The sequence below is a fragment of the Tachypleus tridentatus genome, chromosome 6, assembly GCF_004210375.1.
Source record: "Tachypleus tridentatus isolate NWPU-2018 chromosome 6, ASM421037v1, whole genome shotgun sequence".
NCBI lineage: Eukaryota > Metazoa > Arthropoda > Merostomata > Xiphosura > Limulidae > Tachypleus > Tachypleus tridentatus.
The window spans coordinates 101,458,253-101,480,439 of NC_134830.1; the positions used below are offsets into that span (position 1 = coordinate 101,458,253).

General features: G+C 33.4%; 2 protein-coding genes across 2 annotated transcripts in view; both read left to right on the top strand.

Annotated features, from left to right (window-relative positions):
• LOC143253191 (uncharacterized) overlaps positions 1-15,883 on the top strand; it is a 36,921-nt gene extending 21,038 nt beyond the window's left edge. The window contains exon 3 of the mRNA XM_076506625.1: positions 13,492-15,883. The gene's annotated coding sequence lies outside the window, so the exon portion shown is untranslated. The remainder of the gene's footprint in view (positions 1-13,491) is intronic.
• The window catches only part of LOC143253190 (rho guanine nucleotide exchange factor 17), a 164,886-nt gene that overhangs the window by 21,516 nt on the left and 121,183 nt on the right, over positions 1-22,187 (top strand). The window lies entirely within an intron of this gene.

Below are 22,187 nucleotides of genomic sequence, written 5' to 3' on the forward strand. Positions count from 1 at the left end.
GGGGTTCGGTGAGTCAGTCTCAGGTGTTCGGTGGAGATCAAGACACACACACTATGTGTGTGTCCTATCCGTTCACCCCACTCGTATGATTCGTGACGTCATGCTCCACTTGGCCATCACTGACTGCGGCTGATCACGTCACATCACTTGGCCTTAATATCTGTGCTGCAGGGAACTTCGTGCGCTTAGCAGTCAACTTGTGACTGTAGTAATCGTGCGTCATTTGTGAGTGTTTTCCCAATCTTTCAATCCCTTCATACTAACTATGTCGAGCAAAAACAGAAAGTGGTCGGACGAATACGTACAATATGGATTCACGTGTATAACGGAACATGATGGGAGTCAGCGTCCTCAATGCATGATTTGTAATGCCAAGTTAAGCAATTCTAGTTTAGCGCCGGCAAAACTAAGAGAACACTCCCTAAAGCTGCATGGAGATGGGAAATACAAGAACACAACGCTTGCTGAATTCAAGGTAAAGAGAGCCAGGTTCGATGGAAAGGCTACTTTGCCTGTTCTCGGCTTTGTACCCATCGACAAACCGATCCTCACAGTATCGTACAAAGTTGCGTACTTGATCCCAAAGCAGAGCAAACCACACACCATTGGTGAAGCACTCGTAAAATCAGCTACGTTAAAGATGGGGAATATTATGTTGGGAAAAGCTGCTGAAAATAAGTTATCCCAAATTTCTCTTTCAAATGACACCATCAGCAGCAGAATAGATGACATGAGCGATGACATCTTGGCTCAAGTAGTTGCAGATCTGATTTCAAACCCAACAAAATTCAGCCTTCAACTCGACGAGACCACCGATGTTTTCAATCTAAGCCAGCTTGTTGTATTCGTACGCTATGTGAAGAATGACGAGATAAAAGAAGATTTTTCATTTTGTAAGCCTCTTACAACAACAACTAAGGCAGGCGACATGAAGAAACTTGTGGATGACTTCTTCAGAGACAACGATGTTTCGTGGGATATGGTTTTTGCAGTTTGTTCGGACGGAGTTCCAGTCATGCTGGGACGAAACTCTGGTTTTGGTGCGCTGGTGAAAGCCGATGCACCACACATCATTGTAACGCACTGTGTTCTGCACAGGCATGCGTTGGCAACAAAAACCTTGCCTTCAAAACTGGCAGAAGTATTAACAATTTTAGTGGAATGTGTGAACTTTGTGCGAAATAGTGCCCCAAAACACCGCATCTTCAAAGAACTGTGTAATGAAATTGGCTCTGAATTTGAGGTACTTTTGTACCATTCTAACGTTCGGAGGTTATCCCGCAGAAAGGTGCTGAATCGTGTTTTTTTCCCATGCGTGTGGAATTAATCCCCCAACATTGTCAAGCAGATTGCTTCGAAAAATCTGAGCTCATTCTCATTTTGACGTACATGGCCGATATCTTCAATGCTCTCAATCATCTCAACCAACAGATCCAGAGCGGTGGAGTCAGCATCATCGAAGCGGAAGAAAACCTGAAGGCTTTTAAAAAAAAGCTACCGTTATGGAAACGACGAACAGAGAATGATAACTTCGCAAACTTTCCCCTGCTGGACGTGTGTGTAAGTAAGATCGAATGTGTGTCTGAAATCAGAGACATTTCTGTACCCGGGGATCTGAAGCAAGCAATTGCCATGCACTTAGATGAGCTCGCAAAGTCTCTCGACGGATACTTCCCCACCAGAGAATCATATCCAGCATGGGTGAGACAGCCGTTCACGTTTAGTGTTGCGACAGCAGATGTCAATGATGAATACCTCGACGAAATCATTGAACTTCAGCAGAGCCAGGTTCAACAGCAGCATTTCAGAATAGCAACGCTCTCAACGTTTTGGTGTCACCAAATCGTATCGTACTTTCTTATTGCTAAGAAAGCCCTTGAGATACTCGTACCGTTTGTTACAACGTATCTTTGCGAGCAATCCTATTCGCGGATGGTAAACATAAAACGTAGAAAAGGAAGAGACTTTGTTACGAAAATGATATGATAGTGGTACTTGCTAAGGTGAAGCCGCGCATTTTTGAACTTGTGTCTGAAAGCCAATAGCAAAAGTCACATTGATTTGCAGTAAATATTCATTGAGTTATGTTTTTTGTGTGAAATTCATGTTTTGCTGGTTTTGTTCTTTGAACACAGTGATGTTGTGTGCAACTGATGCATGGTTCATTTTGTGCACTAATAAAATATCTACCTATGTTTTGAATTTGAAAAAAATCATATTTTATTTTTCCAATTACGAAGGGTTCAGTGAATGCAAGTACGAAACTTCCGGGGTTCAGTACCTCCAACAAGGTTAAGAACCACTGATCTATTAACTATTTGAATGTATCCAAGAAAGTTATCCATATGAGAACGTCTACGGGTTTAGTGTCCTAGACGTTCCTTTTTTTTATTTCAAAACTGTAAGGTTGCAGTAAATTTCCTTGTACGATTTAGTCACAAGTACCAAAATGATGTTATTCTTTCTCGTTTTCATTAGTAAAAAGTATAAATTATTGCGTTATGTTTAATTGTTTTCGACAAATAACGACTGCTCTTTATTATTACTATAATTGCTTTATGAAGCAACTAGCTGTGTTACTCTTGTCGCCAGCTCATTATAATATACATAACACTATAGAACATGTTTGATACAGTTAAATTTCTCTTACCTATAAAATCTTCATTAACATATTAGCTTTCAATCTTACTTCGAGTGGCTCAGTGAAAAGTAAAAAACGCTAAAAAGACAAACAAAGAAAAATATTTGCTTTAACAATGATGTTTACCCACAATTTCAATCTGCAGTTATCTTTATGTTCCAACGTTTTAATTTAAACTTATTCCTATGTTCAATGAACACAATTATACATATATTTCACTAATATATATATATATATATATATATTAGTGAAATTAAATAATTACACCCAAATGAAGCTAAATGAATAAACAAAATCATGAGGAAGGACTGCTTTAAAATAAGTAAATCCCAATATCTGATTAATTATAATATAACTATAAATTGTAAAGCCATAAACAAAACACATTAACATGAAACAAAATACGCTGCATATTTTAAAAAAGGATCCTAGGGTACAAGCTGCAATATAGGATTATAAAATGTATCCTAGGTTTTGGAGGTTACTGCGGAAGTAGGACCTATATTGCGGTGAAGATACACCGTCTATCAGAGTCTTAACCTTCAATTCGTTAGTCTCACATCAGAAAATTAGAAATTAGGAGAGCAAGATGTGGGTGCTCAAGCCCACAGTATTCCACATCTATACAACCCTTCGCTTCCTGCAGACAGTTGTGGGAAGGTGACTGCTCTCCCAAGTTAAAATAAGAATTAGAAATAGATAAACATAAGAAGCTGAAAAATAATAAATAATGAAAATAAGGTAATACTATTTAGAGGTCAGTAAGATAAAACTTACCTCTTGAAGTTAGCATTCCTGTTCCTAATTTGGTAGAGGCACTAATTAACACGACATCTGTAAAGTGATAGTATACTGTGACTGTCGTGCTTTTATATGCGGCTTAAGGTGTACATCTGCATAAAGTAGTGTCAACTTCTTAGATGACCTTATTTTTAACAAAAATAATTTTAGTAATTTTCAGTAAATTGAGAAATTTAGTAATTTCTACTAAAAAGTACTACATACATATGTATTCGTAATTGTGAATGAGAAAGTTAAGAATTTTACATATACGTACTACTCAGAATATTCTTTTTGACTTCAATAAATATTTTAGAAACAGTAGTAAGGACATAGAGATTTTACCTTATGCATATGTTTCTGTAATTTAATATATATATGTATAGATAAACCACCATTTACTACTATTCTAAACTAAATTTGTTTGAAGTTTTCTCACGAACATAAAGTTTTCATATTATTTTATTAAAATTTACTTTTGTGAAATAACTGAAATTAAAATATGTTTCTGGAAAACTCATACCATGCTAATGTGTCTAAGGAATTCATAATCTAACATTAGTTCCACTCATGTGCATTCATCTTTTCTGTAGCAAATTATTTATAATTTACAGAAAAATAATTAAAGTTCTTAATTATCTCTAAATGATTGGTTACTGATGGTTATTGTACGGGATCGAATGATTTTATTAGAATATCATGATTAAAACAACTAACTTGTTCTCTAAATATAAATTCATATAAATATTTTAAAGTTTGGCTGTAAGGGTTGTTTATATCTGTACCGTAGAAATGTTTCTTCTGGGACTTCCTTATATGCGTATATATTTATGAAACTTTGGTAAGATTTGTTTTCTGTTGTCCCTCAAATGTACCTTTTCTCCATTGTTCATAATCAGCTTTGCAATTTTAGTATCTAACTAAAAACGTAGTTGGTTTAGTGTTATGTTTAAATATCCTACATCGAGTTATCCGAACGTTCATATAAGTGTTTTCTACAAGTGCTTATTTTAGTATTTTAATAGCATCCACCCCTAACACTTGGGCTAATCCTATCTCACTGAATTGTAGGATTTGACTGTCTATCTTATAATGCACTTGCAACAACAGATTACGAAGCATGGACCTTCAGTATTGCTAAGTAGAGGGCCGGGCCTGGCCCTAGATGAGAACGTAAACTATTCCAAAAATAGGTGGACAGACGGGTGTTTTTTTACTTATAAGGAAATAAAAAATATATAAAATAAAATGTTTAATTATGAAAATATAATTTGTGTAATTCATTACCTACCTTTACTTCCCACAGAAGGCCTTACACTGATGTTGGCATTAGCTGATTTAGCTGTTAAGTTGGCAATAAAAATATATTTTATATCTTTTGATACCCTTTCAACCTTAGATATCATACTAATAAAAATTTCAAATTTTGTCCCAAAACTGGGTATCAAACACTTTGACGTAAAGTAAAAAAAACACATACAATTTTATTAAAATTAATTTTGTAATTCCCAATTTACCATTTCATTCACTACTTGTCAGTGAATGATTTGGTTTAAGAATTGGTTGTAGGCTAAAATGTCTATCTAGCAAAACAAATCTTAACTGATGATGGAATTTTACGTGTGTTTGATAAATTAATTGTGATTGTTTTATCTGGTTACTTATTAGTACATAAACTGGTTGATAGATGGCACGATAAATTTTCCTTATATTGTCTGTTGATAATAGTTATTAATAAATTTGTTGATTCTTATTTTGTTGAAATCCATAGAAAATAACTAAATCAGCTCGATTATGCTATTGAATAGTTTTAGCAATCAAAAACTAAAGCTAAATACTATAATACTTTCCATAGTACTCTTATCTTTTAAATAATTCAGCAAAACGATTTTCTGGAGGATTGGTGGTTTTCGACAAATGTCCAAATACAGGCTATTAGTTTAACATATTTATAGATAAAGACAGAATGTTACACAAACGTTTCAAAAACGGGATAGATAGGATCACACACGAATATTTTTCTTTATTGCAATATGTTATCTCAGTTAATACATCAAATATTTTAAAATCATTCTACATCATTGTTTCGATTTATTTGTTTATTTAGAACGGAAAGCACACACTACGCTTTGAGTTGAATTCTGCGATAACTTTCGTGAGATAAATGAATAGTTATTAAGAATAAATGATATTGTACTAAAATTAAGCTGTTATAAATGTTAAGATTTGTTAGCAAATTGAAGAGGTATCATGACACATGAAACTGTTTATGGTCTTAGGTGTTAAATTATGATTTTTCTTAGAATAAACACTTCAAGTGAATTTAAATTTTAAGTTAAATTCTATTGTATTCATTTATTCTATTCAATATGCAGATGGCGCTCTAGACAAAGAGATCAACGAATTTATTATTATATAAATGTAAAACTTAGACAGTACACTTATAAAAGCAGTAAGTATTACGAAAATTAATACGTATTGTTTATCATTGACAAGACTCAGTCATCACATGTTACAATTTAGTCTTGCTATGTTTATTTTAATAGTTCGCTGGTGGGTCAGTGGTAAATCTACAAAATCACGATGCTAAAATCCGGAATTCGATTACTCGCGGTGGACAGAACACAGATAACCAATTGTGTAGCTTCGTACTTTGAAAAACAACATAATTCTAACAGAAGTTGGGTGTAATTTATAAGACCTTAAAAACTTTATGTATAAATATGTAAGTGCTTAGTAGTACGCGGTATGTTTCGAAAACGTTTTAAACGTAATTGATATTATGAACGATTTGAATTGAATAAATATATTTAATGTCCAATACCAGTTGTAAATTCGATTGAAACAGACCTTTCACAGCCAACAGAAAGCGATTTAGGTTGATAGTAATTTTCTGGTAGTTATTAAATAAAAGGACTAATACGTTAATGCTTTTCAATTCAGATAACTTAAAACTGTGTAAGTTCATTAAATAAGAGTTGAATAGGAGTTAAAACAAATTAGAAACACGCATATATGGTGAATTAAACGTATATTTGCCCCCATTTTGTAAGTATTTTGATATATCATGACGTTATTTTGTCTTTTCGTCGGATTAAGTAAATTTCTTCTCCGGCAGTAAAATCATTGACATTTCTTGACTTGTACATTGGCTTCAATAACGTTGTTAAACACCACCCCTTATTTGAAATTGCGCAAGAGTAATACTTGTTGCCATAGCAACGACAGAAAGTATTTTGCGCGTCTCGTTTTAGTTTTATGTATTAAAATTCGGCTGTCTGGCTATGTTTTTATCAGCTTGACTGAAATCTCGTGCTCTGTCTCTTACCTTCATATTCCAAAATTTCCTTCAAACAAAAAAATATACGTTACTGTATAATTTATTTTAGTGGGTAATGGATAGAATAACGCTTCTGCCATTTTCTTAAATTTGTTATTACCCAGAAAAAATGAAAGGTAAAATACAGGGTAAATAAAAGACACAAAAGAGAAATTTATATTAAATATTATGTTAAAAATTCTAAGTATTCAGCAACTTCTTAATTAACAAATGATATAATCAGTAATTTTTGTTTGAGGTTTTAGTTATTTTAGTTATTACAAAAAAAAACTAACATTGAGTAATGAATTTATTACACAGACCAGTGAATTTGAACTTCATAAAAGTTGTTTTGGTTTTAATAACTGATTTTTCCTGAATCAGCTACACATATTTGGAAAATACTGTTGTTGTTTTTTCTATCATGTAAGGAATTTTTCAAACTTGGAAGAAACAAACATTTACTGAGATCAAATTATTATTTCATTTACCATAATGAATACTTTTGTTGTTATTTATACTATGTTTGGTTTCTATGACGATCGGTAAGACTTTCACGCCGAGAATGGCCTAGAGAAATCTATAGCCAGTGGTTGTAAATACTTTAAACACAACAAAATGTGGCTCGGTTTCGATAATAATGATTCATTTATGTAAAAGTGCATATGATGTTTTGTGAACATTCTGTACCAGATGAAGAAAAATGTATATCATTTTTAAATATAACATGCAGAAATTATTATATAATGTGCAACAATTTCAAGACAATAAAACCATCTCAGGCCTATAGTATTGGACTGGCATAAACCATATTACCACATAATATAGGGACAGCACATGCCGTTTCGCTTATCATATCTAGTTCTATAATGGAGTGAGCCAAATATTGGTTTAAGAACAGTTTTGCTATCAGGTGTCGACACATGCATCTAATAACAAAATACACCCTTTTCTTTTGGTAAACAACTCCAGAAGTAATGAGAGGTCAGGCCTTGTTTTTTCTGTCCCATAAAAAGAAATTATAATTTATTCATGAATATTCAATTGGATCCAATTGTCAACTCTTGGGTGTCGGAAGTATATTCTAGACCTTATTAATTTTACGTCACTACTAGACACAGTGTGGTTAATTATCATGTTAAAAACGTTATAGTTCTTCCTCATAAAATTCGACCAATGAAGTAATCTGCTGTATATTTGTTGTACTGTCAGATATATCTTAATGAAACAAGAAACATATGGCTCATTTAATTATTAACACTAAGCCAAGTCAAAATCTGCTATCCCACAGTGGCACAGTGGTATGAGTGCAGGCTTATACTACTAGAAATAGGGGTTAGATACCCGCGGTGGGAGAGCACAGATATCCCTTTGTGTAGCTTTGTGCATAGCAATAAAACAAACAAATCAAATCGAATAAATCAAGTAATATCGAAAACATTTTGAATATTACTTTTAACTCAGATTCATTCATAATCGCACCAGAAGTAACTTGGTGGTTACTGGATCCGAGAGTCCAAGGTTCACGCCCTTTTCTTGTAGAATTCCACGGAAAATTTTGGGATTTCAGACATTATAAGGATTAAGGTGAAATTCTACTATTGATTCTTATAAGATTGACCCAAGAGATGACGGTGAGTGCTATTGACTTACTATCGTCCCGCTACTCTGGAGACGACAAACAACTTCGAAATTTTCGAAACAAACAAATCATCTAATATCTACAATAAGCAATGACTAGCAGTGTTAGTTGCTTTCTATGATGTTTCTTTTGTTGTACTCATTCTCACTTTCGAGTTTCAAGACATCGTGAGAATTAACTATTTGGGTTAACGTTTGCGGTTTAATTTCCCTGTCTAGTAGAATACCTTACAACTATTTAGTGAAGGGATGAAAGAAAAGGTATCTTACATATATATTAATACGCAACTATTCATTTTGTATGGTGTTTAATATCAAATAACCTTGAATTTGTATATTTCTGTGAGGCTTAAAATGTGGAAATAAAGTTCTATGTGATTAATCGCTTTCAAGGGACTAATTCATGTTTCAAATTGATATGCTGTTTGATAAACGTTCTTTCATTCTAAAATTTACGAGCATATTTTTAGTCTGAGTACTTTCGTGTTTAGGTTTCAAACTTCGTAAAAATTTAAAGCATCGTTTGAAGTTCTTTAATAACAATTAGTTAAGTAGACTCAACAAACCTTATATCATTCAGAAGTTAGAAAAGTTACGTTTGGTAATATTATTTCTGCCAGCTTGAATAATACGTATTTCATAATGAGTTACAAGTGAGGTTCTGAAAGTGTAAAAAGTTTACGAATAAGAGCTTAAAATGATTAATTAAACTTCAAAAGAATAACAAGTAAGAAAATACTTCATTCTTAAAATCTAAACAAGTCAAAATTTAAGTTATTTATTCTTTTACGTAATTTGATTAAAGTTTATGAATATATTGGTTTCGTGACGTATTATCATAATCGAATTGTTCAGCAGATGGCTGTAGAGAGAAACAAAAACAGTTCTAATTGCAATTACTGCAAAGGGTCAAGAAAGCAGAGTTATAGTTTTGGCTATCACATATTGAACTTTATTTCTCTGTGAAACACCAACTTCCATAATGAAAGTTACTCCATATACTGTGACATCCAGTAACAAACAATTAATCTATTTGCTAATTGTTATTGAAACCTACAGCTTTACAGTCATCTTAAAGTCAATCACTAAGAAGTGGATGCACTTTTAACAAGACAAGTTCCAAATATGGCCTGTCGATTCTTAAATATGAATATCTGAGAAAAGTCATAGTGCAATGACTGTTTAAAAGTTTGTTATCTGTGTTAAGATTCAAACACTTTCCACTATCAGTGACGTATTTAGGTTTAGGCTAAAGAGGCTCAGTCCCAGGGTCTATGGTCTTAATGAAGGCCCGCTGATAATTTTATGCTATGTAAATTTACATGGGAAGTAGAGCCTATAAACATTATTAGCCCCTGGGCCAAAATAACATTAAGTTCGTCCCTGTCCACTGTAGTTTAATCAGTTATTTAGTCAGTTACATAAAGTGTTAAAATAGTAATATTTTGATTTTTCTATGGACCGAGTTGCCCCAGTAATTTGAATTTCAGAAATAAACATCCACATTTAAAACTGATAAAACTGCAACCAGCCACGGATGGCCGCCACCATTATACTTGTTTTATTTTTGTGAATGACAGATGTAAAACATTACTCAGTCGACATAAACTAATATTTAAAGCCACTTCAGCTGGTAGAGAAAACCTACGTCGATAATTTTTTTTAAATATTTCATATCATAACTTACCTTATATATATATACTTGGTCATTTTGTACGTCTTTAGAGCAAAATCACAATGGGCTGTCTGCCGTGTTCACAGCGGAAATCGAGCCCTTGGTTTTAACGATGCGAATTCGTAATCTTATCGCTGTCCCATTACGGGACCAATATTTCAGAGACATAAAGGTGATAGCTTTTTATCCAATTACTTAAGACTATAGGACTCTACATAGGATGATCCATTTACGACTTGAAAGTTCTTATTTTGTTTTGTTTTCTACCAAATACTGGGCCCGGCGTGGCCAGGTGGGTTAAGGCGTGCAACTTGTAATCTGAGAGTCGCGAGTTCTAATCCTCGTCGCACCAAACATGCTCACCTTTTCAGCCGTGGGGGCGTTATAATGTTTCCCAAAAAAATGGTGAAAAAGCGTTGAGTATGTAAAAAGGCTTTTTGAAGACCAATATCGCGTGTAGAATACTTTAATATTGAAGGTCTTTAGCAGTTAAAAGTAACAATTTTTAATACTTGAATAAATATATGTTGAAATTAATATAATCTGCCATAAATGGTTTGAGATTTATAATTGGCATGATACAAATAATCAAAAAAGGGTTTTTAAGTAAGATTTGCACTTGCTTCTACAGTGGTGTGTCGTCATAGATGTAAGATGTAATTTACAAGACAGTATATTTAACACCTATACATTTGATCTATGACAGATGCACGTCCATTAGACAATGCATTTTTGTTGCTACGAGCAGACTAAAGGCTAGAAGAATATTTAGAAAACAAAGACCTTTCCAAAGCAAAGTTTTATACAGCGTAAATTGAAAATCATGCAGAACACATAGTATCAAAGGGTATTTAATATTAATCATAAAAGAGTAAAACTATAACAAAGTATATGATTTCAAGCATATCTGGATTAACGTCTTCTTTCATACAGTGAAGGATATGACTACGAAAGGGAACTATTTGAACCAAAACGCCATTGTAATAAAGCTAAATATATTTTTGGTATAACAAAACAGATTATAAACAATAATTTGAAGTCAATGAAAGCGCAAGAGCCTAAACGTCACAATATTTCAGCCTCACTTCAAAATCATAGCTGTTCTTAATGGAGAAGACGGTCAAGAAAACCAGAATTACAACAGTTCAATTCGACCACCTGTGTACTTGTCAAGTCCTCTTGATGCAAATTCAGAGGATAATTTATGTCTTTGGCTTGCCTAAACGTAATCTAAGAAGACAAAGACCATGCCAAAATTTGTTTTCATTTGTTGGTTTGTAGCTATACATAAGAATACACAATTGGCTATTTGTGCTGTGTCCACCACTGATACCTAAACTTACTACTGTGCCACTGGGAGCACATAAATTAGTTTCAGTGAATACAATTTAAAAATTTTGGGTATGATATAAGTATACCACACTTATTATTCAACTTGAACCTTATTTTCAACGTCTTGAATGAAGTTAAGATATATCGAAGTAAAATCAAAAACTGTATGATTTGCTGACTGTATATAATGAATAGACTAACGTACTGTTATGACCATTCAATTTATGCGTATTGTACTTAAACGTTATCAATAGAATTCCTTGGTCTCCCACAGAGAGTGAAAACTTGTGAGATACATCTTCCATTTAACTCATTAAAATACTTTGAGCAACTGATAGATCAAAACAAAGTTGAACAAGACATAAATTTTGAGATTGTTAAAATAAAATTGGATAATTTAAAGAATGATAATATTTTCCTGAAGGTTTTAAAGGAGGTCAAGGACTGGATATGTGAGCCACTTGCTACAATTCTTTGTAAGTCTTTGAATAGTGAACAAGTACCAACAAATTGGAAATTAGTTAATGTCACTCCTATCTTCAAGAGAGGTAATACAAATTGTCCCAGTAACTATAGGCTTATTAGTTTTACATCAGTTGTGAAAAAATTAATAAAGATACTTTAAAAAGTCGCTTAATAAAGTTTAAAATTTTATCGGATAATCAACATGGTTTCATTGAGGGAAAATTTTGCCTTACAAATTTTTTGACATGCTTTGAAAATGTTACTGTATGTGTAGATGAGGGTAAGAGTGTATATTTAGTATATCTGGATTTCCAGAAAGAGTTTGATAAAGTGCCACATTAAAAGCTTTTAAAGAATCTTACTTCCACAGGTGTAGGGTATGAATTAACTAACCAAACAGAAGAGTGGCTTGATGAAAGAAAGCAGAGGGTTATAAATGGAATCCAGTCAAACTGGATTAATGTTAAAGTGGGGCTCAGTACCTTTGCTTTTTTATATGTATTAATGATATAAATAAATGAATGGTCAATAAATTACTTAAAGTTGCTGATGATATCAAAATATTGGGTGTTGCTGGCTGTGAAGAGGATGCTGCTGATTTACAAAAGGATTTAGATTATTTAGTGAGTTTGGCAAATAAATGGCAAGTGAGTTTTAATTATGATAAATGCAAGGCATTGTATAAGGGCTGTCATAATTTGAATTATAAGAATAATTTGGATGGGAATAGCCTGGAGACTGTTATGAAAGAAAAGGATCTTTGTGTAATGACTGATCAGTCTTTTAAGCTATTCAAGCAATGTGCTGTTGCTAGTGATAGGGCAAATATGATTGTAGGTTGTATGTAAAGAAATATCGAATATAAGTCTAAAGAGGCTATACTTTCATTATATGGGTCACTGATTAGGCTACATTTGGAGTGTCGTGTTCAGTCTTGGGCTCCTTATCTTAGGAAAAACTTTGAATTGTTACAAAAGGTTCAGATGAGGGATAATAAAATAGTACTTGGGATGGAGGGGTTGTCATATGAGGAGAGAATAAATTTCTTAAAATTAGTTTTTCTTGAAATAAGAAGAAAATAGATCTGATTGAAGCGTTTCAAATTGTAAAAAGAATTGATAATGTTTATGCATAACTATTTTTTCATTCTTAACAGCGAAAATTATAGAACTAGTGGACTCAAATATAGATTTTGGCAATGTATAAGTCGTTTTTACCGTTAAGTGATTCTTAATTATCAAATTACAATATTTGCTCAGCAACTAGACCTTTGAAAGGGGCTTAAGTTGTGAGTAAAGTAAAACTATATCTCATTTGAACGATAGATGTCATAAAAAACGACGTAATATTGGATTCTTGTGCTTATTTTGAGGTGTAAGTCTTGAAAGAGGTGCGCCCTCACCCACAGTCATGCAGTGTTTCTGAAATACAATGTATAGAGTCATGTCTAATAGATGTCTATACTGTAAGTTAAAGAAACTACCCGAATTTAAGCAACACTTATTTTTTCATATATCACATATGAAAAAATGAGCTTATGTATAACGTATAAAATTGTTCAGTAACACCAAGCTATTTTGGGGAATGTCCATAACGAATCAGTCTCTGTGTGTTCACGTGTTGTTGTTTTTTTTACAGCAATGCTACATCTGGCTATCTACTGCGTCCACCGAGGGGAATCGAGCCGTTGATCTTAGCTTTAGACTTACCGCTATTCCAGCGTGGGACATAAATCAGTGAATATGTCGTAACAAATTTACTGCATGTATGCTTTATTCTGATTACTTTCAGAGTACAATATTATTATACAACTTTTAAAAACATAGTTTAATGGAAAGTGGATTGGTCGTTTCCAAATTTATAATAAAATTTGTTTGCCAAAGGTTTGTGTGATCACATTGCTAGTGTTATTAATTATTGTGAATTTCAATTAAAGTTTTTTCTATGCATATATATATATATATTAATGATTTCTCTTCTTTTACATCAGAGGCGAAAGTGAAAAGACAATCTATGGGTTAGAGGCCTAATGCATTCCTTTAATGGCAGTACCCTTTGTTGTGGACTGCAGTTTTGTCTAATCAAGACTCGACAGTAGAGATTAGGTCAGCAAACGAGGGTCATTAAGTTTTTTTATAATGGTGAGGTGTATGCAATATTTACGATGTTCTGAGTCGTTTCACACATACTTTATACTTCATATACATAACCATTAATCAGTTGTTCCGCTATATAATGTTCAATAATGAATTGGACGAAATGTAATAACATAATTCACATACTTAATTGAGGTTGCTATATGGTAAAGTTTAACGAACTCAAGACTACATAAATAATGTTATTTCTGTTTTAACGTCACTCAAGTTTAGTCAGACTAAAACATATCCGACAATTCGTAAACAATTTAGATATTTTTCAAACCAAAATTGTTTACATATATGAAAACTAAACTGTCTTTACAGTCCATGTGTAGTAACTTGTATCTAATGATGGTTTAATAAACAACATGTAGCACGATTTCCCTTAAGTATCACCATAGGATGATTCGTTCCAATTATCGACTTTATAATTAATATTATACATAAGAACAGAACCTTGTTTGCGTGCATTCTTTGACAATCATGAATTTCCACTACATGAACTGTAAGTAAGATAAAGAATCTGAGGAAGAAGAACATTCATTTTGGCATTTATCAGATTTGATAACCATTTCAAGAATGGGTAGGGGAGCTACATATTTCATTAACTAGGACTCAAATGGATCATCGTATTCTATACATCCAAGCACAGCTAGAGAAGGCAAATTGGAGGTTTTTTCTAAGGCTCACTTTTCCATATATAGGCTTAATGGTTATTTTGCCTGATACATTGTTATATATATATCACATTTGTTGGTGATAGAGAATTGTTTGGTTTTTCCTATGCATAAATATTGATAATGTCGTTCACTGACGTCTGTTGGATCTTTTGCTTCTGTAGACAGAAACAAACTTCTCTGTGACATTCAGAGTATCTTTATTGATCTGTGTAACATGCCAAATTTTCTTAGAGATTGGAATGCATCTTGCTCTCTCTAGGGAGCCACCATGGTTTGATCTTCGTAAAATATTTAAATCTACTTGTGAAGTCACACCATATTAAAACATGGAAATTTGAAAGGAAATAACATAGTTCTCACCAAACTCATGACACAACTAAACAAATAGGTATGGAATAGTTTTATCTTTGTTGCCCGATTGTAACCAAAATTATTTGGCCCCCAAGAGTTCTAATCTGTGCTGACAGGATTATGACATTTGTATCAGGAGAAGCTATAACTATTTTGTATGTTTGACCAATGTCAACAACATGAAGCAAAATAAAGAGTATTAGCCTTTTCATGGCTATTTTTCATAAATGGCTCATAACAGCTACTAGCTAACAAAATTTGTATTACATTATTTTCCTCACTCTTTTCCTCAGTATTTTACTCCACATTATTAATACAGCATTCTTGTATTGTTGCCTTTGCTGCAGATGAATTTTGCCAACCCTCCTGGTAAAGGTATATATGGTTCAAATACTTCTACTTTCTACTCTGGAAGATTTTGTTCTCCCTGTATTATCCTGACCTGTGATGGATAAGATCTGGCTCAACCTGTTTAACATAACATCCACATGTTTGCTGCTTTAAGTTTGCAATGGAAACAGAACCAACTGTGACAAAATCTCAGCCAGGTTTGAACTCCTGCAACTCATATTGCTTCAAATTGGTTTAAAGTTTGGAAGACAGATTGCATTTACTGTGGTAAAAATACCTTTTCATGCAGTGAGATAATGTCATGTTCAATGTGAGTGCCCTCTTCATCATGTGTTTTGAGGAAGCATTAATAGCTCATCATCCATACTACATGAAGCCATTTCTACTAAAAATATTTTGTATTATCTGAGAGAAACAAAATAACAATAATAATATTTTACAAAATCATAAAGACGCAATTCATGACTGTGGAAGAAAATGTAACAAACAGTAAAAACTTAAAAAGAAAAAGATGAAATTCAAATATAAGTTGTTTTGTATTTCGCGCAAAGCTACACGATGGCTACTTGCGCTAGCCGCCCGCAATTTAGCAGTGTAAAATTAGAGGAAAGGCAACTAATTATCACCGCCAACTCTTGGGCTACTATTTTACCAACGAATGGTGGGTTTGACCGTAGCTTTACAACGCCTCCATGGCTGAAAGGCCACATGTTTGAGGCAACGAGGATTTGAATCCGCAACTCTCAGTTTATGAGTCGAGTGCCTTAACCACTTGGACATGCCTGGCCGAATTGTTTTGTACACATTTATAGAATGTATAAAATCGATATAAAATTTGGCATTACATTTTTAAAAACACAAAACAAAAAAATTATTCTGATATTTGGGCTTGCCCTACGTATAGTAATATTGGTCATTTCCACACTTTACTGCTTAGTTTGCTTTCTGTTTTATTTCAAAACTGGCACTTTAGTTTGACACTAAAATGAAGCTTTTTTATATTTCATTATTTTTGAAATTATCTTATCGTGATTGAATTATTTTTATATGAACAAAAGAAGGGTTAATCTTGTTTATTAACTATATTGTCAGGTTTCTCCAATTTGGGGCCAGTTTCCCGCGTTTAATGATTTTAGCTTACATTTAATAAAATTAAATATAGACATAAACAATATAAAAAGAATAATGAGAATGCATGCACTTTAACAGTTGTTAATTTTATTAGTGTAAAGCTGCTTTTGTTACGTCTATGAGATGTTGAAGGAACGTGGCTTATCCTTATGATCAAGTTCTCAATATGGGATCTGGCGTGGAGTCGGGTTCAAAGCCATGTGATATCACAAAATATCCCCTACACTTTAAACTGTGTGTGCTTTACAAGAGTGATAGTCAGTCCTTTAGCGTGAAAAGTAGGCGGTTGTTTACCATATTCTGGCTGCCTCTCTGTGAAATCAGTAGTTCAAAATAAGGGATGGCAGCAGATAGCATTTGTGGCTTTGTCGTCGTTACAAATTACAAGTACAAATATTATAACTGATTGATTAATTACAAGAAAAAAATGAAATGGTTCTAAAAACAAATAAGCAAAAAAATTACAAAGGTGTTTGCTACAACTGTGGAAGAGTACATTCGTAATAATTTGTTTGTTTGTTTGGAATTACAAAGTTTCACAGTGGGCTATTTGTGTTCTTCCCATTATGGGTATCGAAGCCCGGTTTCTATCGGTGAGAGTCCGTAGACATATTGCTGTGTCATTGGGGGCATTCATTATACAATAATATATACTAATCAAAATCCGGTATGGATTACTGCTAACAAATAATCGATACTAATATACATGCCCGACATGGCCAGGTTGGTTAAGGCGTTCGACTCGTAACCTTAGGATCGCGAGTTCGAATCCCCGTTACACCACACAAGCTCGCCATTTCAGCCGTGGGGGCGTTATAATGTGACGGTCAATCCCACTATTCATTGGTAAAATAGTAGCCCAAGAATTGGCGGTGGGTTGTGAGGACTAGCTGCCTTCCCTCTAGCCTTACACTGCTAAATTAGGGACGGCTAGAGCACATAGCCGTCGTGTAGCTTTGCGCGAAATTCAAACCAAACCAAGATACTGATATTTTTGAAAATCAATGGCAAGTATGACAATCAGTAGGTTAAAGGAACGTGTACAGAATGAGATGCTTTAGGTCATGTGGCTAATTTTTTTCATTGATTTGAGGTTTTACATAATGACAGTCACATTGGATTGTTCCAGTGCTGTGTTGTAACTGTTTTAAGTGTGACACAGTGTTATTTCCCGCGCTTTGAAATGACATAAAATCCATAGAGGTGTAACGAATTGGCTTGAAGGCGGTCAAATAGGGACAAAAACATATAATATATCTGCCTCCTGATCATGCAGGCTTTTCGTTACCTATTACACAACTCAGAAGGAGCTCTTTTGCGACATCCAAACACATTTAAAATTATTATATCTATTTATACTGTCCATGGAAGACGTAATTAAAAAGTTAGCTTAAGCTCTTGGTGAACCTGAATTAGAATTGTTGCTCTGCATGATTACTTTGATGGTGGGTCTTTATGATTGAGGACAGCAATAACTTCAGTGGAAACTCTGGTATCCAAGTGTTCAGATTCAGGAATTCTGAAGTTATACACGAGTCCCATGGCAAAAATTCGATTCTTTGTATCTCAATGCTCGTCTACAACGTACTCAAAGCGTCAAGTCTTTCGTATTCAGAAGAAAAATCACGCCCACTCCAAGTGGCTAACTCGGTTTTTTTTCGAGAATCTTTGGACCTCTTTCAAGTAGGTTGTTTTGGGTTTCCTTATCACGTTAGTGATATTCTGTTAGCTGGAAATTGCCATAGGTAAATATCCAATATTTAAAGACTATACTAGATAGTGCTCAATGCCTTTGGTGGACGCAATTAAATGAACCCTATTTCATAATTTTTTATTTTGTAAATAAATTTAATGTAATTAAGATTTTCCATTTTTAGAGGCTCTTCCACATTAAACTGTGTAAGAATGCGATCACAAAATCTGAGATTATTCTGTGTTATTTGCATGAAAAGCATGCAAAAGAAATACAGTATGTTGTTATATTCTGGTTAATTATCGTCTCGTATTTGCTACATTCATTTTTAAAGTGATTTCTAGCAAATTTTAAATTGGATGGAACTAACTTATTTATAGTTTTTTTACTAATAATTTGTGATGTTTGATTTACGTCTTGTTCATGTTAAGCTAGAAAGAGTAAAGCCACAATTGAAAAAATAAGGAAAGAATTTCACTTAACTGTACTAATTATTGTAATTTATCCCTAAAAAGTAGCCTAACGTATCATGTTGCTTTTATGTTCTTGTTTTGTCCTATCTTAATTCTTGAGCCGACAGCTTGAGTGCGTTATAAGAGCGACAGTCCAATCCAATTACTAGATTATAGTAGCCCAAGAGTATACGATGACTGGCGTTGAATATCGCGTTAGAATTATAGCCAGTTAACGTAAGTAGCCATCGAATAGTTTTGAGTGAAATAAAAACAACAGATAAAAAGTGTCAAATATTCCTGCAAATTATTTTGTCATTTCTCCCGTAAAGAAATACGGTGTGGTTCAAAATATTTGAAGGTGAATAGCTTCATTATAAATAAACTTAACTATTCAGAAGGAAACATAAACGTGTTTGAAAGTTTCTCGATTACATGACTCATAGTATTTTTTTTTCTCCCAAAATTCAAAAATTATCTGTTCAGAGTGATAACAAATTATCGCAGTGATTTAACGCTACGTTGATACAACGAACTCTATTTAAAATGATGCCTTTTAATAAAACAACTTGGTGTTAATATTGTCTCAACATGAATATTCTTAATATATAAATATATATTTAAAATTTTCAAAATTAAGCTTGTTTATTTGTACGATTATTTACGCTCAAACCTGCACAATAGGATATCCCTCCTGTTTCCAATGGAGGGATCGAGCCCTGCATTTTAGCGCTACAAATGGGCTGAAAAAGAAACTTAAAGCTGAAAATTATTTTTCTACTAAATTTTAAAAACTTTAAAATGTTTATTGGTAATATGCATAACTAGTTGTTTTTGTTTTGAAATTTTAATAAAGCTATACAATGGGCTATCTGTGCTCTACCTACAACGTGTATCGAAACCCGGTTTTTAGCGTTGTAAGTCCGCATACATACCGCTGAGCCACTGGAGGGAAATATGCAAAACACTCAGTTGTTCTAGAAAAAGAAATTTTCAGGTAGCTTAAAACTTCAAACAACTTATTATTTATAAGTACATCATTATTTTATATCAAAATAATAGCTGGAGTACCGCTCCCCTGAACAATAGTTATCTAAGTTCACATTAGAACATGAAAAATTGCTTTTTTTATTTGAAATAATAAAAAGACACCCACAAAAACTGCAAAGCGCAAAATGTAAAACTGCAAGTTTGCATATATCTATCTCCTCAAGGTCAAACAAACCTTCAAGCCAAATTTGGTGAAGATCCATCAACAGGAGTCAAAGGAGTGGTAAAAAACGTCAGTACCAGCCCCAAAACAAAATGCAAAGCTTAACATTTGTGTGTACTCCCACATGAACCTATTGAGCCTCCAAACCAAATTTGGTGATGCGTCATCCACACCATGCGAAGTAGTTACATGGACATACAACAGATGACAAACAGCACAATTATATTTATATAGCTGCACTTCAAAAACTAAAACTGACGTTTAAAGATAAATGTTTTTGTATGTAAAAGCACATACTAAAATAATATTAATAAAATATTTAAAGTAATCAGAATGAGTCACAGTTTTCACACTTCCAAGACTAATCGTTTCAGCTGGATGTTGTTGTCAAAACACTTTTTAACTCCTTGTACTGCAATGTATTTTGGAAGTATGCATTCGTTTAGTCTTTATGTGTTAATTGAAATGTATTTTAAATACTAAATTAGCTTCTTCCATTAGTCATTTACTATTTAGTCAGACTTAAAAGTCCCACAGCTCTAGACAACCAACTGTACAATATTTGTTGAAAATATCACATTGTTCATAAAATGGCATATCATACCTTTAAAAAATACTTCTAGACACAGACTTTATGCCCAGGTGGAAGCACTTGAATACTGATTTTTTTCTTGTAAAACTGTAATGTACCCAGATTTACATGCAGATCAGATGATCTGAAATACTACCAAATTTCAGACTGTACTTTATTTGAAACAAATATTAATGAAAAACACGTTATTTTTCCATTTGATTAATGCTATTCCTTAAATATTATACGATTAGGTCTCGAGTTTTGTTATCTATAAACATTTAATGCAGTCCTCCAATGGTTCAGCAATGCATCTGAAGGCTTACAATGCTAAATACTGGGTTTTATTACTTGTGGTAGGCACAGCACAGACAAAGCTTTGTGTATAAGGAACAAAACAAGCATTGAAAACTATAAGTTTCTGAATGAATTTCGAAAAAAATGACTTAAAACATAAAGGAAGACAAAAAACAAAATGTTGGGTACTTTCTAAACAATTAAATGAAATATTTTATTCAATGTTTAGTTGAAAAACTCAAATAGTTTGTAGTAAAATATTATCGTTCTTTTTTAGCGAGAGCTGTTTTATCTGGGGCAGTTTTGTTGGAACACTTACACAGGTCTCATTCAATGCTTCGTGTTTAGTAATATCTCATTTGTCAAATTCACTAGCTCCAATATCGTTATATTGTTCGTGCTTGTAGTTTCAGTAATCAGAGATTGCTGTTCATTATCAATCCATATCTTTACAGTTGTCTTCATTTTGATATAGTGATGCTATCAAAAATTGATCGCTTTTCGAAAGGGCATATAACAGTCCTTTTTAAGTAAAACTGCTTTTACACTCTGATCGTAAAGATGTGTTTAGAACAAAGTTTTAGAATGTCTATGACGGGAATGTTTGACGTAATTATTGTGATTGGAAAACAAAGTAATATGGATCAACTCTGGGAAAGCAGTACCACCCAGAAACGGACTTGCAACAAATCGTATGACAGCCATTGTAAATAAAGTGCAATGTCTTGTCACAGATGAGAATCTACTAAAAGAAAAGTCAGAGAACAAATCCGTTAGCACGTTCCAAGAAACATAACATAACGTAATTAAGATGGTTCTGGAAAAGCGGTAAAAATTGGTTTTAAGTTCCATGACATATTCGTTCAACCATCGCATATCTCAAGCAGCTTTAGTATTAAATGAGTATTGGAGCTATTCTGGATGCAGCATCTGTTGACTTTTGTGAGATTGAGTTCTTGAAACAGATGTTGGGAAACCTTCATCTTCCTACATTGGGTTATGGAAACCAGTAAGGAGCAGTGGCGTGCTTTGGAAATTACAGTCATTAAAAAGTCTTTTGCAATAGAAGCTATGCTTCAGTACTTTTATAAGATGAACAGCCATCAATTAGAGCATACATGAATATAGTGACGTAGCCTACAACGTGCCGAGGCTCCAAAATCATTTTAAAGTAACATACGTAACTTTTGTCTTTTTCATCATGTTTCGGTATCGATCACTGTTCATTCACCACTTCTTGTTTTGAGTTTTATTAATCAATGGCTTAAATCTCCCGCTTACGATAGGATTCATTTTCATGATGATACTTTGTAGAATGGACGAGAGACACGATTGTAGAGGCGGAAGACTTTCGAAACGTCGTTCTCTACATTTGTGTTTCCACAACAAACAGTTGCCGTTCATTCCATAAAGCTTCATCATGAATACTCTGCTTAAACAATCTATCAAATAATAAG